The following is a 17,905-nucleotide window of genomic DNA, read 5'->3' as shown; positions in this document are numbered from 1 at the left end:
AGTACTTTTATTTATTATTATTTTACACTTTTTTATGTCTGGACAAAACATACTTTACACACATGGGAGTGCAAAAGTGAGTCAATGATAGTATTTCTTTAAAATGTTTATTTTCAAGTGGGACCATAAGGCTTGCCAGGCACATTAGTTGTTAAATGGCTTTTGTATTACAAATAAATATAATGTATTTTATTTTTAAGTCAGACTTCTCTGGAGTCTCTGAATCATTCATTTAGGGTCCATTATGTGAAATAAAGAACTTGTGTGCTAACCCTTTAACTAATTATTTGGGTGAAATTCCCAGACTGGCTTGATAATGACCACAAATAACTCAGTTTGACAGTATTTGGGACCACTTTTTTGAAACCATATTCTTTGGGGGAAAGTACTGTGAATGTTTAATATAACAAACACAGATTCTATATTCATATAAAAGAAGACTTATTTTTGTTATTCCACCAAAGTATCATTGTTTTTTTTTCTTATAGGGACTAAAGGGTGTTTTTCAAAGCTAATTATTTTGATTTTTCATCAATTCTATTTTGTTGTTTCATGGCAGGTTACCAATGATTTTCTACAGGATGTTAAATTTAAAAGATTTCAAAACACATCTGCATAAAGTGAATATCTTAAATTTATTTTACTCGAATTTCACTTCAGTTTGATCCCACACAATTGACAATAGTCTGAAGACTTCTAAGCCTAAGTGTTTTTTCACTGTGTTTAACTGTGTTTTGATTGGCAGTACAGTATATTGCTTCCGGTGTGGAATATCCAGCTTGCTTATACAGCTTTGCAATAATTATTTTTTGCAGATTATGAAAAAGGTACAAAAAGCTCATATAAATTAATCAGCGTAATGAGCACATCTTCAAATCCTTTAACTTCAGACACCTGCTGAAGTGACGAACACTAGGAAGCAACAAGCAAACCTTTCTTCACATTTCTGGACAATCAAAGGCACTGAATACTTATGGTTTTATCTGTAATTAACTAATTTATATTTGCCATGAATCCTGAGGAACCACCAAATTTTGTCAAAATAGTCAAAACAATTGTGAAAATACCCCAAACATCCAAAACAGTAGTTTCTACAGAGATCCTAGTACCAAGTAAAAGTATTTCAACAACTTTATGAAATGCCAGCAAAGCATTTCCTCTAGAATGCTGCTCGCTGGCTTCTTTCACCCTTATGTGCATAATTTTACACAATCTGACTAATCACAGTATTAATGCCCTTTTAAAAAGACTTTTCTGTCTGCTAAATAAGGAACTCTCCACTAATTTCTCTTCTAGACGCCAGCTTAATTGCATTTAAAATTAATGGTCTGCTTTCCTGGCCAACTTCAAAATGAGACATCGGTAACACTCACTTTCCTGCAGAGCTGAGTGGCTTGGAATGGTTTCCGAACTATACAGCTCACATTGCTCCAGTGTTTGTAATTATTAGAAAAAAAAAACAAAAAGTGCAGGATACAGTACATGATTATCCCAAAGCAGAAGTCACATCTCAGTATGACTTGTTCCCCGTCCTGCCTCTACAATGCTGTATTGATGTTTTGCATGGTATTAAGCAGGCACAGCATGATTTATGATGATGTACATTATCGATCTCTTAAGGAGTTATTTAGGTGTTCAGTATAAAATGATGTTCTCATTATCCTGATGGTAAGCCGGGGGAAGTTACATGTTTCATGTGGAATACTTCATGTGCTTTTAATTAGTACACCTGAATTTTAGAATGCTTTGCTTTTTCTGTTGTTTCAAGATTTTGTAAAGTTTTCTATCCATCACCTCCAGCCCGTCCTCAAATCTAGCAGGAATGCAAATTGCCATTTCACTGTTGAAAACTCGCAGGTGGGCCAGAATGATCTCTGATCTCTGTCTCGTCAGCAGATGTTGAGGATGACAAAGATTAGCTGCACTCCTTTCAGCCTAGACTCTCCTTGCAATAGGTCATTAGTGTTCACCTTCAATGAATCATTTCACCCATTGCCTAGCCTCTGGGACTGCAATAGCCAATACATTGTCCCTCTGGATCACTAGCCAACACAAACAGCTCAACAACTGGGATTCAAAGCAGAGCAGCATTGATATTAAGCCTATTCAGGTGTTCTCAGTAATTCTGCTGATGGAAGCAACATAATGCGAAGAATGTGAAGACTTTGTGACATGATCCCAAGATCATGAGGTACAGTTTTCCAGCAATTGCAGTTGGAATAAAATATTCCAAAAATAAAAAGGCAGTGACCAAGAGCTGGGCCAGGAATGCCTGGTGTTATGAGATACTTGTGCCATCTGGGGTGCTAAAATACAGTAGCTAATATTCTCTCTTTTGAGTACCAGTCAGGTTGTTATATTTATCATGCAGATCTACTGGAAAATAACTGAATATATTTCAGTTTCAAGTATAAACACCTAAGTTGTATTACTGAGAAGCTGAGTCTGTCTGTTTAGTGCATGAAGTAACTGAAAGCATACATCAGTTGAATTAATACAATTACTTTGAATTCCATTAAAAAAATATATATATATTGACAGCCAAGAATCTTAATGTATCTTTAGGCTTACTTACAGTACTTTTGATGTTGATATTTTTGCAACAGGTACAAAATATCAAAACTTAATAGTCACATTTAGCATTAACATTAAAGTTAATTGTTTTAAGTTAACTTTGACACCCACTAATTATTGCTCTGACTGTTGGTGTGAGAATCATACGTAATGATTAATCAGTAATTTAATTTTTCTTGTTTTAATTCTGATTCAAATTGCAATCTACATAAAGTATTTGAGAAACGCAGAGGCAGGATTAAATGATTGCATTTTCTAAAAATGTTGATTTGCAAGTCTTAATGTGTCACAGCAATATGATTATTAGCTTTACAATGTAAAGAACATATATGAAATCGCTGAGTGTTTTTGTGTTTTGGACAGCTAAACAAAATAAAATAAGATAACACTGGTAAGATAATTAATTTTAACAGGTGGGAACTGCGTCAGCATGCGTAGGCTGCAAAGGAACAAGTAATAGGTTTATTCCATGCTGAAAAAAAGAAGAAAGAGAACACAACGTTTCGGCCGTGGAGCCTTCTTCAGGTGTGAACATACAACCAAATTGTTTTGTGTGTTCCTTTTGTATTTGTCAAAAAAATCATAAAAGCTTCCACACAGAACTGGATCCGGAGCAAATGTTAATTTTTTAATGGTTAATTGGTTAATGGAAAATGTTAATTTTAACATACTTCCATTCTGCTTTACAACATCAGACCATTGTAATACCTATGCCATACAACATAATTTAAAGAAATATATGCTCTAGTCCATCATGGTTTACTCATGGTCCAATATATCAAAAAACAAAAGCATAAGACCAAAAATATCCGAAATATAAGACAAAGCATTAATGAATGTAACAGATTCCCCACGCTGGACTTTTCTTGGTGTTTTAAAGGTGTACAGTAAGTCCATTTACTCATACTTTCCAGATACACTGGGATACACTGGCCTCAAAGTGTGAACTCAGCATTCTCTTCAGTTAATGTTTTTCTTTCCAAATGCAAGAACATGTTTAGATATAATTAATGTTTTTTTTATGTTTTTTAAGATTATTTTCCTTTCATGGACAGCACAGTGGCTTAGTGCTTAGCAGTGACTGCTCCGGATCCAGTTCTGTGTGGAAGCTTTTATGATTTTTTTGACAAATACAAAAGGAACACACAAAACAATTTGGTTGTATGTTCATTTCAAGTTTGCATGGGTTTCCTCTGGGTGCTCTGATTTCCTCGCATAGTCCAAAGACATACTGGTAGGTTAATTGTCTTCTGAGAACATTAGCACTGATTTGAGTGTGACATGTCTTTATCAGTGTGATGCACTGGACTAGGCTCCAGCTCCCTTGTGACACTGTATTGGATAAAGTGCTTAGGAAATGGATGAATGGATTCTTTTCCTTTCTTTACTTTGTACGCAAGGCAGAACTTAGGAAGAATCACTTTGTGAAAACTTTGCACTGGACATGGTGGAACCAGTCTAATTAGTGCCAAGTCTCCAGGGCTGCATCTTGAGAAATTATCAGCCCAATCAATAAACAAAATCAAAGTGTTGAAATATTTATTTAGACTCAATTCCATCTTCATAGACTGTCTGAGTAACTATTCCTCTATCTAATATGTAATTCAGAAAGCCGTTTATTAGTGGTGGTACACCTTGAGATCAATGGGGTCCAATTTAACAGCACATTCAGCACAGTGCTGAGTGTTACAAGATTCCATTAATTCCTTGCCAATAAACTAGTTGGAATTGAAACTAGAAAGCACCTGAAATGCGGGCTTTGTGTGATAAGTTGCAGTCTGTTCAGAATAATCTTTTAAAGCAGAAGTATTCAGAAGATTTTTTAAATATGCCTTCTATTATGAAATGGTTCTTTTGCTGTTTATCTGTTGTCTGGATCTCTTTCGCTGAAAAGAATAGTTTCTTAATATGTACTATCTTCAAAGTAAAGAACATCTGAAGCTTTGTTAATGGATGATATACTGTACAAACCCTTCTATGTGGTTTACAAGTGATAACTAGATAGTGCTGTTGCTGCCAGAAATACAGCTTGGATATCTGCAGTGTAATTTCAAAAATACAGACGAGAAGAACAAACTTGATGAACTTGGGGATAATGAATGGGACATGAACACAACGGCACGACAAACCATTTTCCGGTCTTAGTCTCTTAGTTGTAAAACAAAATCTGTCCCAAAAAAAAAAATCCTCTCGTGAGATTACTTTCTCATTAAAGAAATGAGTAGATGTATTTATGTATGTTATGTGTTGTCATATTTGTCTTGGAATGTACCAGAAATCAGCTTGCAAAAGCAACATAAATTAAACTCTTCTCAAAGGCCTCAGCTGAATAACAATCTCATTACCAAACTATCAGACAAACTTGTTTTTTTCTTGGCCACTTGCTAACGTTTAAATTTTAGTCATACCCAGGTTTCAGCTAATGTCTAGGTTTTCCGCACTTAATTCATGTCCTGCTGACTGACCAAGCTGTACACGCGTTAGAATTTAATGATCCTCCCTTGGCTGCTTTCTACTTTATATTAACTGTTTAAAACATCAAAACGATTGTTCCAGTTGCTGTTTATTAAAAAATAATTGGCTAAAGCCACTACGCAGCTTTAATTTCAAACATAATAATTCAGTCCTGTCTCCCCATTATAATCCGTTTTTAATGTAAATTATTTTTAATGATCATTTTCTTCTCACGGATGTTCGTGCATTTGGAGATATGGGTAATAAGCAAATCCCTTTTATTTACATTTAGTTCTTTGACATTCAAGGCTTCATCTTTGCCTGGCATTGTAAGGCAATTTAAAGGCTTAAGATCCCTACCATACATACCATAAATACTAATACATTAATAGAAAGTACAAAAATACATTTGTTTATGTCCTAATTATACATGATTAGGAAATGTTAAAAGAATCTATCACCTAGTTTGTCAGAATAATCTTTCTTTTCTTGGGAATGGTGTTTGAGGCTCAATATTAGTCTATATTTGTTTTAGATAAGACGATAGTAGATAAATGAGATACAACATGCAATTTAGTAAGCTGCTGAATCATATCTTTATTGTAAATGAGTTGGACTTTTCACATAGTTTCAGGAAACACTGCTAAAATTAGTAAAGTTTGTCAGAAATACAGTACTTTTCTCTTGTCTGAACACAAAACTGTCTACAGCTGTTCAATCCATTTTATAATTTCAAATGAACTATTGAATATAACTAGATGTGTTGTTTACCAGTAAATGTTTCTTATGAGCAGAGTGCACTGTTTAAACTATTTTTTAATAACAGGATGCTTATAGTTATTTCACATCCTATACTGCATCCACATCAAAAGACAACCTGGCTTTGAACATTCAAAGTTTTATCTCTCCTGTAATTGCACATTACTTTTTGTTCATCCAGGAATTTATATTAAATACCAATGTTCTTTGTGCCTTTGAAATTCTATATTCTTCTAAATATGCTTGCAATTATTAGTCTACTCATAGCCATTTCATTATGTAATTAATGCTGTGGTGGTGAGTGATAAGAAAGAAAAAAGGTTTTACCTTCGGAACTCCAAATTAAAACAAAACTTCTTATAATTTCTTTAAATTGTCAAGATGACAATGATTTCATTGACATTTATATTATTACCACTGGGGTATTGTGTAAGTGTACCAAATGTACAGAAAAAGAACATTCTACACCAGTAGTTTTCAATTATGTTAACAGCCATTGTACAAAATGATGAAAGATAATTTGCTCATTTCATGGTCTTCCCTGCTTTAGAAAATCAAAGAAATGAAATTGATCCAGTATATACACTCAAAAATTAAACCAAATGAGCTAGATGGACAGAATGGCCCCCACACATTTTTAAAGTTTCTTATGTTCTTATTATCTTCGATTTTTGATGAGGAGTAACCCTTTTTTCTCACATTTTCTCACTAAAGTCCCAGTCTTCCAGTTTAATTCTACCACTCTGTTTTTCTTGTTTGTCGGGTACTATTGAAGCCTGTTGATCAGCGGAAAACATCAATAAAGGAAATGCATATAAAAGGTTTTTCCTTTTCATGTATGTTAAGTTAGAATGTTCCTGAAATCTGCATAATCAGAAGAAGTGAGGCTCTTCCTCTAATTCTAAAACATACAAAAAGAACTTTTACAAATCTTCTTGGCAAATACAAAAGGAACACAAAATTAAACGCAAAACAGTATTAAAAAACACTTTAAATAAATGATTGCAACAGTAGTTGTCAAGGCTTAATGGCCACCACAAACAGTCTGGGAGGAAGTGGATAACTCTGTCTCTAATATACTCTTATATTCACATTCAAATGTACTGTATTTTGTTGGCACAGTTGATCACTGCTAGCTGGAAATACATGTTGTGTTGAAAGAACATTTGGTTCTAAAAATGCCTACACAACTCATGACAAGTAAACAATGCAGCTAGGACATTAAGGCAAGAAAGGAGAAAGGATGTATGCTACTGTTGACAAAACAATACTGTAAATATACTTATTTAAAAATATTGCAGGACTAAAAGGGTTTGTTACTGCTCTTTTAATAAACAGGACTAAATCCAAATTACTGGCAAATTAACAATATTTATGTACTGTACGTCCTTCTAAATGTAAAATCATTTTCAAATGAATACAATTGAAGCATTACATACTTTTTGTATTTCTCTGCACAAAAAAGTTTTTGAAGGCTAAAAATAAAAATACCTTTCTATGTATAATTGTGTGCCATCTTTAGTTAATGTCATATCATATCTTACCATAATGAATGCCAATTCAGAGCCTCCTCAAACAGGGAAAGGGGTATGCATGAGTTACCCCTCTGGTCAAGCTGGGTTTGAATCTCATACTATTGTGTTATGATCACAATGCTCAACCAAGTCGGTCACTCATCTATCCATCTCCCTTATCCTCTTTATCTAGCTACAGTAGGTTCTCATTAAAGTGAAGAATGAGAAATGCACAGAATTTCACACAGGGTTAATTAAAAGCTCTTTAAAGAAATTGATTATAGTCTGCATGGTGTAGATTTAATGGGAAAGAGCCTGTTTTCAGGATGGCCTCATAGTAGTCAGTGTGGTGACTCTGATGTGAAAGCTTATACCACTCATTGACATTTTGTAATCTGATTAAAATAATGTTCTGTACACTAGATTCAAATACACCAAAGTTAATCTCTTCATTTCTGCTCCTATACTTGTGTGTATGCGATGAATGTGATTACTGATACAATTCTGGGATGCCTACAAACAGCTTTGGGCCTGCAGTGCATAGCAGGGAGCCATGCGCTATAGAATATTCAATCTAGAAAGGCTCAAACTATGCAAACACAGGATTTCCCCAATGTCCTTCTACAGAGAAGACTTGGAGCAGGATCACAATTACTTGCTTCACTGCATTCCAGGGGAAGAATCCAAACACGCAGCTGTTTTAGATCAACACTGAATCACGGTTCACTTCATTGTAGTTAAATATTATCAGATGCACATGTGATTGCCGTGGCCACCTTGAAATTATCCCATAAAGTCAGTTAGCACGCTGGCTTTGGCTGGTGCGATTGGTTCCGCCATTCTTTACAAAACAGAAAGAGAAGATCTCTTATTGTGTAAGGCTTATTACATCCGGCTTTTAATTTTAAAGACGTTAAAGTGTTCCAATAAATGCCCTCTCTCTCAAAATGTAGCTTTATATAGCCTTGTAGGACAGAGATCTATTATACAGGGAATATAGAAAATACATTTAAAATAATCTGTTGAAGTTTATAAGCCTTTTAATTGTAACTTTTTATATTGATTTATCTGGCTGCATGAGTAGACAATTAATTGGTATATTACACATTTTATGAGCCCTTTTAATATTTAGAAGTGCTATAAAACATCAAACCATGTGATGCTCTGGAAAAGAAATCTGCTGAATTAAAATGCATGACTCACAAGCTGTAACAACACCTCTGAGTTGTTTCAAACGGGTTTTCGTTACTTTCAAGATTCATTTAGATTTTGTGCCACTTGTATTGTAAAATATATTATTTTAATAAAATCTACAGTGTGCAAAAATGTCTGATTACAAAAATGTTTTAATAACAATAAAATGAATGGTAATAAATTAATCTTCTAGCAGTACTTTATACAATGTCACATTTGAGTAAATTAGTTCTGATTACGGTACTGAAGATTTTGACTTCTTGTGTAGAACAAAATAAATCCTTCATATCTCTAACCAGAAAAAAATATATATATATATTATATAATATATATATTTTTACCTATTTTGGTTTCTTAAAAAGTGTTATACTGCAGCTGTTAAGCTGTGCTGAAAAATTGGAACTGTCATTTTATACTGTAAGTGATAAAACTTCAGTACCATAGTACCATACCATAGTATTTTCTTGTATATGCAGAATAACTGTCCTGTATTATGTATTTTAATAGCTCAATCTATCCATACATCCATCTTCTAACTGCTTTATCCAATACAGGGTCACAGAGGAGAGGAGCTGGAGCCTGTTCCAGCAAGCAACAAGGATAAGACGCTCTGGATGGGATGCCATTTCATGATAGGGCATCCAGTGAAAAACCCATGCAGACACAGGGAGAACATACAAACTCCATCCAGGGAGAAACTGAACCCAGCAATGCTAACCACTGCGCCACCATGCCACTCTCACTCAATTTCTATTAATACATTAATTATTAGAATGTATTTATTATTAATAATTATTATAATAATGGTTAATGTTAAAAGATTACAGTAACAACTTTCCAAATAATTTTGATAACTGTTTTATGCAGAGGGTTTGAAACATGTCATCTTTGCAACTGGATCACAATTATTAATCAATATACAGTATACAACAGGTGGAAAGGAATGCATGAAAGCTAGTCTACATATACTGTACTACAGTAATACTAATTTTACAGTAATGCAGAATACTACTTATAGTACAGAATTATTACAGTATGCAATATTTATTTGGGATGCTAATGCTGATAGATTCTTGTTCATGGTCAGACATGGAATTATATAATTTTTTGCAAGGGTTTACCTTTGGGATCTTATTAACACAGTGGACTAGACTAGATCCTTTCAGAATCACCTTGGTTCATGTTAAAAGATTCCAGTAACAACTTTCCAAAGAATTGGAACTTTATTTCCACTGAATATTATCATTAATTTAAATTTAATCTTCAGTGCAAATTTGTCTTTCTTTTTTGCATTGGGTTTTGCTTTTGGCTCTCTTTTTATTGACAGTAATCAATATTTGCAATTTTGTTTTCCTACTGTGCCTTGGAAGAGCCATGAGATTTACTGTCACAGAAGCAAAGGGACATGTTAAGTTTATTTTCTCTTTAATAAACAGCTAGCGAGTTCAACAGAAATCTTAAGCAGCCCGATGTTATTTTTTCCTCCATCAGGCAAATAAACCCCCTCATGTTCATAAGAAACTGAAAAGCAGAAGGAGATTTATAAGCAGCTAAGGCTCTGGTATGCCTAAATTTGATCAAAAAAGATCTGCGCACTCCGCATTTCATTGTTCCTGCTAATGAGAATTTTATAACAGTGTACTGCCTCTACGGTATAGTAGAATATCCTAGCCTTCCAAAAAGTGTGATCCTTTTCTTCTCCTTTTTATAAAGTTTCTGGTCCATGCAAGGATTAGAGGCCACATATTTCAAATGCAGAAAAGAAGGCACTACCAACTGCCATAGCATTTGGTGAAATACTAATGAATTCTTTTTAAATTGTTTCCAGTCAGACGACCAGACATTCATTTTCAAATATAAAGCCCACTGTACTGTTAAGAGCACTTTCATTAAAAAACCCTTTTTATTTACATGCACATACTTAAATGGGATCTATGAGCTTATACAGTATATGTTAAAACTACATAATTTTTATAATCATAAGTAATAATAATACTGTACACACTAGGTAATACATCAATGCAGTCATCCTCTTTTATTTACCGAATATGTCAGTAACTTGCTGATTGTGGATCAGAAAGCTAAATATAAGAACTTGAACTAGCCCAAAATGAGACAAGCTCACGCCTTTCATGCTTGGTGTAATGTTTAGACTGCCAAGGCCTACAGCAGAATAAGACAGACAGATTTAAATGAGCCATGATACTGCACAACATAAACTGTAAATAGAATTGTAAGTTTGAAAAATGTGAAAGAATTTATTCAGAACAAATGTCTTCTTGGGTGGACTTTTGCAATTTGGTTACTGCATTGATTTAATGTTTTTGTGTGTTTCAAACTAGTTTACCAAAGTTTTTAGGGAGAAAATGTATAATCTAGAGATTTTAAAAGCAGCAAACATCAGCCTTTTCCCTCTTTGGAGTCCTTAACTTTACGACTCATTAACCACATCCCTAAAGGTCTGTGCAACACTGTGAAACTCAAGTTTATTTTCACAATGTAACCCAGTACCCTTTTTTGCTTATTTTGCCACAGGCCTTGCAATTAGTTACTGGGGCACAATTCATCTTCTACTGTGACCTCCTAAGTCCTTGTCCCTACCCTACATGATGGGTAACATTCATAATGCTGTTTTTCCATTCAAATGCCTTTGCTTACTTTTTCTGCATTTACCACCATATTGTTATTCATTAAAGTTATTTTTGCACATTTCTTTTCATTCAGTCATTGAAATACTTAAAGTAAATGGGTTTCAAACAAGATTAAACTGAAAATTGGAATTAGTGACTGCTATATACCTGTATACGATATACAGTTTTACCAAAATAACAGTGAATAATTCTGTCCAGAGTAATGGGAATCTTAGTATTATGTGTGAGGCCAGACATTGTGTATTGGGCTGTGGCAAAGAAACATGGTGTAAGTGTCTTCACAAGAGGAGTGATAAATTAAAGTAACAATTGTCCCTTTCTAATGAGTCAATTAAGAGTTATGAATTTACAGGCAGTGCTGGCAGATAAAACAAAACATAGACATCAAGACACAGAACAATTCAAAAGCTACTGAACTATGACCCATATCTTCAGGAGGATGGATATTCTCTTATTGGTTAATAGGGAAGTATTAAAAACAAAGTGGTAAACTATTAATAATTAATAGTTATTATTTTTTTATTATTATTATTAATAAAAAATAAACTTCTGAAACTATTCAAAACCAGAAATACACTGATACTGGCGTAGTTTAATTTTTTTGGGGGGGTTATGAAATTAGTATAATTTATTAATTTGACCTAAAATGCATTATTGTGCAGTTTGCATTTATAATTCTTTACTGTGAGACCTCCATCTTATTACAAGAGAAAGCTAATAGTACCCATCAGTATACTTCACTGGCGTATTATTTTAGTTTTCAGAAATTTGGGCTGTGAGAGTACAAGAAATATCAGTTAAGAACTTTATCATATGACAAACTCAAACAGTACTATTTTTCAAGTGTTTTTCTCACAGAACATCGAAATGTGTTAAGCGAAAAAGAGTCAAATTAAAACATAATACATAAATCATAAAAATATTATTGTACGATGAAGTGGAAAATGCTTCATTCCTGAGAGCCATTTAACACAGTCACCTACAGTAATAATTTCAGTTTCATATTCTGCATTGTATTAACTACTTTTGTCTGTCAAGAACGTGATGTATAGTATAACTACTGAATTGCTTTTGATCAGTAATAAAGCCTTGCAATTTAAGGAGATGTCTAAATTGGCTCAAAATAATCATGAAGAGAACCTTATGTTGTTTATTCTCCTGCAGCCTATGGCTGTATGAGACTCTTCTTGTTGATCTGACCCCATCAGCTCCCAACACCCCCAACAGGAATACTATTAAAAACTACCAATAAAACAACCAACAAATTCCTGATCAGACAAGATATTCATATTCCTTTCCATGTTAACATAAGCTAGCACTTAGAAGCCCTGTTACAGTGTTACTGACTTATTCGTTAACTCATTAAAACTCTGTGAACAGCACAATGAAAGCAGAAACAGAAGTCTTTTTTTCATTAGGTGCATTGCCTAAAACAAGTGAAGAACAATAGTCAAATCTAAATACAATCTAAATTTTTACTGTATTTTACAAATGCAAAGGAAAGCAAATTTTCAAGAAAATAAAAATGTAAATAGTTTTATAGCAGAAGTTGTATTGTTAATGAGTTGCATACACACCTCAAAGACAAGAGTAAATGTATCATTCTGAAGAGGCACACTTCTCATCATTCTCTAATCAAAGTAAACATATCTAATCATTTATGCTCCATCTTTTAAGAAAAAAAGGCATGTCCCCCAGGTACCTGATCACAAGCTCCTTATTGGCATGATTTTAGAATAGTATGGCCCATGAACATACTGTATGAGACATATATAATACTGTACATCCAGCTCCTCCAACACACTGATAAGATCATATACTGTAGATCACATAGCTAAAGAGTCTACTATGATAACTGGCAATCACATTAAGGGCTGGAAAATTAAAATACCGTACTTCAAAATACTCAACTATTTCCTGCCTTGAGCCATTCAGTTTGATTGCTCTTATGACCTTTAGGTATGATGTAGTAAACCTAATTTATTTCTTTACTCTGCATCTCATTCTTTGTTAGACTAATAAATACAAACAGAAATATACTTTTCGTGAATAAGCATCCCCAGATGTGTGACATGGATAAAGAAAACTGGCTTAATATAATTAATATAGCAATTCATACAGAATATATTAATTGATAATGTTCATAATAATTCATTGCAATTATATAGTGCTTTTCCTCTCAAAGGATCCCAAAGCACTTTAGATATAGTGTACACTAGGAAGGGACCCACACCATCCACTACTAAAGTGCAACATCTACAGTACCTGGGTGACATACCATAGAATTATTTACCAGGACTTACTATGCAGCAGATCAGGAGAAGAAATGAGAAATATCTTACCAGTTAAATTAAGTGAGAGCTTTAGGTAGGCCAGATTGTACAAGCCTTAAAGTGGAATTTAGCCAGCACATACTTTCAAAAATTGCCATGGGATCTACTGTATATCAAACAGAAAATTCTGAACAGAAAATGTAATCCCATTTTTGCACACAGAAACTGAAAAAAGCATGGTGGCTGTTTCTTGGTAACCTCACACATAATCAAGCATTCAAGTCATTTATGGACAATACTGTAGATCTCACCCCCGACACTTTCTTATCAGTGCAGTATAGTTGTGTCTTCAATAAACTCCTTATATTTCAAAAGGCAACACAACAGCTACTTACAGTAAACCCACTGAAGCTCAGCAGGTGTGAGCCTGGTCAGTACCTGAATGGGAGACCTCCTGGGAAAAACTAAGGTTGCTGCTGGAAGAGGTGTTAGTGGGGCCAGCAGGGGGTGCTCACCCTGCAGTCCTTGTGGGTCCTAATGCCCCAGCATAGTGAGGGGGACACTATACTGTAAACAGGTGCCGTCCTTCGGATAAAACGTAAAACCGAGGTCCTGACTCTCTGTGGTCATTAAAAATCCCAGGGTGTTTCTCGAAAAGAGTAGGGGTGTAACCCCGGTGTCCTGGCCAAATTTCCCATTGGCCCTTACCAATGGCCTCCCAATAATCCCCATTTATGAATTGGCTTCATTACTCTGCTCTCCTCCCCACTGATAGCTGGTGTGTAGTGAGCGTTCTGGCGCACTATGGCTACCATCGCATCATCCAGGTGGATGCTGCACATTGGTGGTGGTGAAGGGGATCCCCATTACCTGTAAAGCGCTTTGAGTGGAGTGTCCAGAAAAGCGCTATATAAGTGTAAGCAGTTATTATTATTATTATTATTACAGTAATAACTGTCTTTGTTAACATGTTCCTATCTACCCTATTTATATTATATCTACTGTCTACCCTATTTGATTGATTATATTGGAGCTACATTCATTATTGAAACCATAAAATATTTTATCTTTGAACATTTTTAATAAGTGAGTGATTGGAGACAAACAGGTAAAATATTATAATGAATTAAGGAAATAATGGGCTCTAATAATTCAGGGCATGTGATATGAAGTGTTTGAAAAAACAACAGCCTTCATTTTTTTAAATCCTTGATGTTCTAAAAACAATAGCTTGTTTTGTCTGACATGCATTCAGACTATCAACAGAATCATCAGGTGTCAAGCACTCCACTTCCTCAACAATGACAACTTTTTGATGGAAAACGGTCTATACTGTACATCACAGTCCTCAAAATACGAATTTCAGTACTTGAATAAAAACCAGTGGTAAATATGTATAGTAAATCTCCTAAAGGATTTACTGTAGCAGCCAAAGCCTTAATAGAAACGCATTTCCAAATACCTCTCCAATGAACTGTATCACTCCCTCTTTCTCCCTTTTCCTCCTTCTTTGCATATAGGACATTCAGCATATCTCACTTTGGCTGTTATAAGCTTCATAATCTCAGTAATCACTGTCACCCTGATCATTGAACATTAATATCATTTTCATATCTAATTACCCATAAGAGGTTCAAAATTAATTATCACAGGCAACTGACGGTTGCAGGAATAGTATTAGCAGCATCGAAGTGTAGAGACCTTAGCCTTTAGTTTGATTCATTTGCGTGCCCTTTGCTCCAGCAATCTGAGCAACAGTCCTGAGCTCTATGTTCACAAAGATCACATCTGCTCTCGGGATAGCACAATTGGAACATCCATTACCAGCCAACCTGGTAAGGGTGGTGGCAACCCCGGATCAACCCTGTAAGTGCATGTGGCACCCTTGATGGATTGCCAGTCCATTGCAGGGAATGCCACAAGCACACAAACCATTTAGTGACACTGATTAGCCTAGCCTACAGTACATGCCTCTGAGAGGTGGAAAGAAACCAGAGCACCAAGAGAAAAGCATGATCTCCGTACAGACAGTGCTGCAGAATAAAGCCAGGAGATGTGAGGCAGCAGCTCTGACTACCATACCATATTGCTGCCCCCATTTCAGATATGTATTATATTACAGTACCTTCCAATGTTGTACAAAGTGTCTGTTACTCTCTCGAGTCTTTTACTATAGTAACAAAATAATGGAATGCACTTGGAAAATGTTTAAGATTCCTTGTCTGCGTGTGCTAATTCAATTCATGGTGTATGGTAATTGGCAACACTAGATACTGTTCAGTATAACTGGCATGACGACCAAATAATTTAAACAGGACATAAAAAACTTAAAACTTTTTAACCCTTTATCTCACAAGGCTGGGGAGCAGTGGTGAACCAGAATTTTAGGGCTGGCAGGAGGGTTGCACGGTTTTGGCATTTTTTGGTACACTTCTAAAAGGTGTACTACTGTTCCTTTCTACACCAGTTACACTGGTATCCTGTGTTTTACATCATGGGTGTAAAAGATGAGGCAGAACTGATGTGCAAGTGTAATGGATTTGTGCAAGGCTTGTATTCACACCTGACACAACTCTAAAGTGCATTCTGAGAGAAAAAATAATGCTCAAACCCCATTATTTCTTACCAGATTTTGTCATACAGTAATTTGAGAGATTTTTAAAGAGCTTCGATGTCGTCACACTCCAGAGCCAAAATCTCACGCAACTTTCACTTAGCTGCATGGGAATGATCCAGAATGATCTGCTGCATATTTGCCTCCACCTGTCATTTACAATATAGGCTACATGTACACTCTTAAAAAACATTTAAGATGCATCATACAGTAATTGTTTCCTACATTTACAGTACCTTTTTTTTACCTTGGTAAATTGAGGACAATATGGAATTTTAGGTAATGCCTAAAAAGGGGTGGTATGGCAAAGCCATGTTTTGGAATGCCATATTTAGGGGTGGAAACTGCCACCCTGGTGTGCCTCGTGTCAAGTCGATTTAAAACATTTTAGACTCATAGAAAATAAAGTCACACAACATCTCTGTATAATGGTCCATGAAGGTATTGTTCACTTTGCCTTGACACAAAAGGTTAGTTGTTCTTACTGTATTGCTACTGTATAAAATAAAGATCATTAGCGGGCATCCTTGTAGATCTGGTATTAAACATTTCTGTAATGACTTGTAACGTAAAATAATTTTAGTGCCTATTCTGCAGTAGCCACTCTGTTTCAAACTATTTCTATATATTTCACTACAGCATGTGACTTTCCCCCCTTGATGGGAGACTTGTCCATTGAAAGGAATACCTCAAGGATTGTTGGTCTCCATTTATACAGGTAGACTGGAGCAACTGGTGTACAGTAGTGAACTTTCTTCAAGGGTACGACAACATTGTTTGCTTTGGCGAATTGAACCCCACTGCTACTCATGAAGTCATGAACTCAAAGGCTTACTCAATATGCTAAGATACAACCCCACAAATTATTTCAGTATCTTTTACAAAAACACCAGTTTTTAAAAAAATATTTTTTTTTGCTCAGCTGCCTAAGATACCCATGCCAGTATGACCTGATAATGTACACCCAAACCCAATTTGTGGGTTCCCTACATAGTTTGGGTGTTTTCTTACAGTTCCAAGGTTAATCGTATTAGGGGAGAAGATACTGTCTATTGAGGGTTCACTGATGGTGGGGTTTTATGCGTTGAAATCTGAAGCCTCCGCAGGCCACCAATGTTTTTCCCTACTCATGTACACATGCAGTTCTTTATAGATTTTGAAATAAAAAAAGGAAATTATCTTGAACCACATAAGTAAAAACACATTTTTAGACTCGTGCCATGAAGAAAGCCCAATTCCCGAAACACAGTTCAATCAAGAAAGTTGCAAAAAGTTCTGCTCTTGAGTCATAACAAAGGGCGGGGAAAAAACTCTGGTAGAAAGTTGCAGTCATAAAGTAAGCCATCATGCATTTTTTCTGTTTATTGTTTCTGAGTTAAAAACGACCAACCTGAGGATCTTTGCTTAAAATGCTGGCAAAACCATATGAAGGATTAACTATTTCCTAGCAATGTCCAAGGACAAATATACAACATGACTTATTCATATTAAACCGGAGTGAAAAATTCAAAGTCCTTTTTATAATTTCATGTTTATAACGTCTTTCAGCAGCACACATATTTAGACCTTACTAGACATGTTTATTTTATTTCATTAACCAAGCATAATGCATGAAATAATATTAATCTTCTCACAAATGCACTTGAGGAAAATTAGACTAATGTTTCAGTGATGAGACAGTCTTCACTGTATAGTCTATGATGATTTTTAATCAGGCGGTTGAAAACAGAAACATGTAACTTTATACAAACCAGAAGCTCACACTGTAAATGTTTAATTACACCAAAGAAGTACCAGCAAAACATGGTCGTGAAGTTTTCCCACTGGTGAGTGAAGTGTCACGTGTACTGGAGATTAAATAGGAATACAGCA

Source organism: Lepisosteus platostomus, chromosome 11, assembly GCF_059453375.1.
Source record: "Lepisosteus platostomus isolate fLepPlt1 chromosome 11, fLepPlt1.hap1, whole genome shotgun sequence".
Lineage (NCBI taxonomy): Eukaryota > Metazoa > Chordata > Actinopteri > Semionotiformes > Lepisosteidae > Lepisosteus > Lepisosteus platostomus.
The sequence above is the reverse complement of the archived record's forward strand: the minus strand, read 5'-3'. Positions refer to the sequence as shown.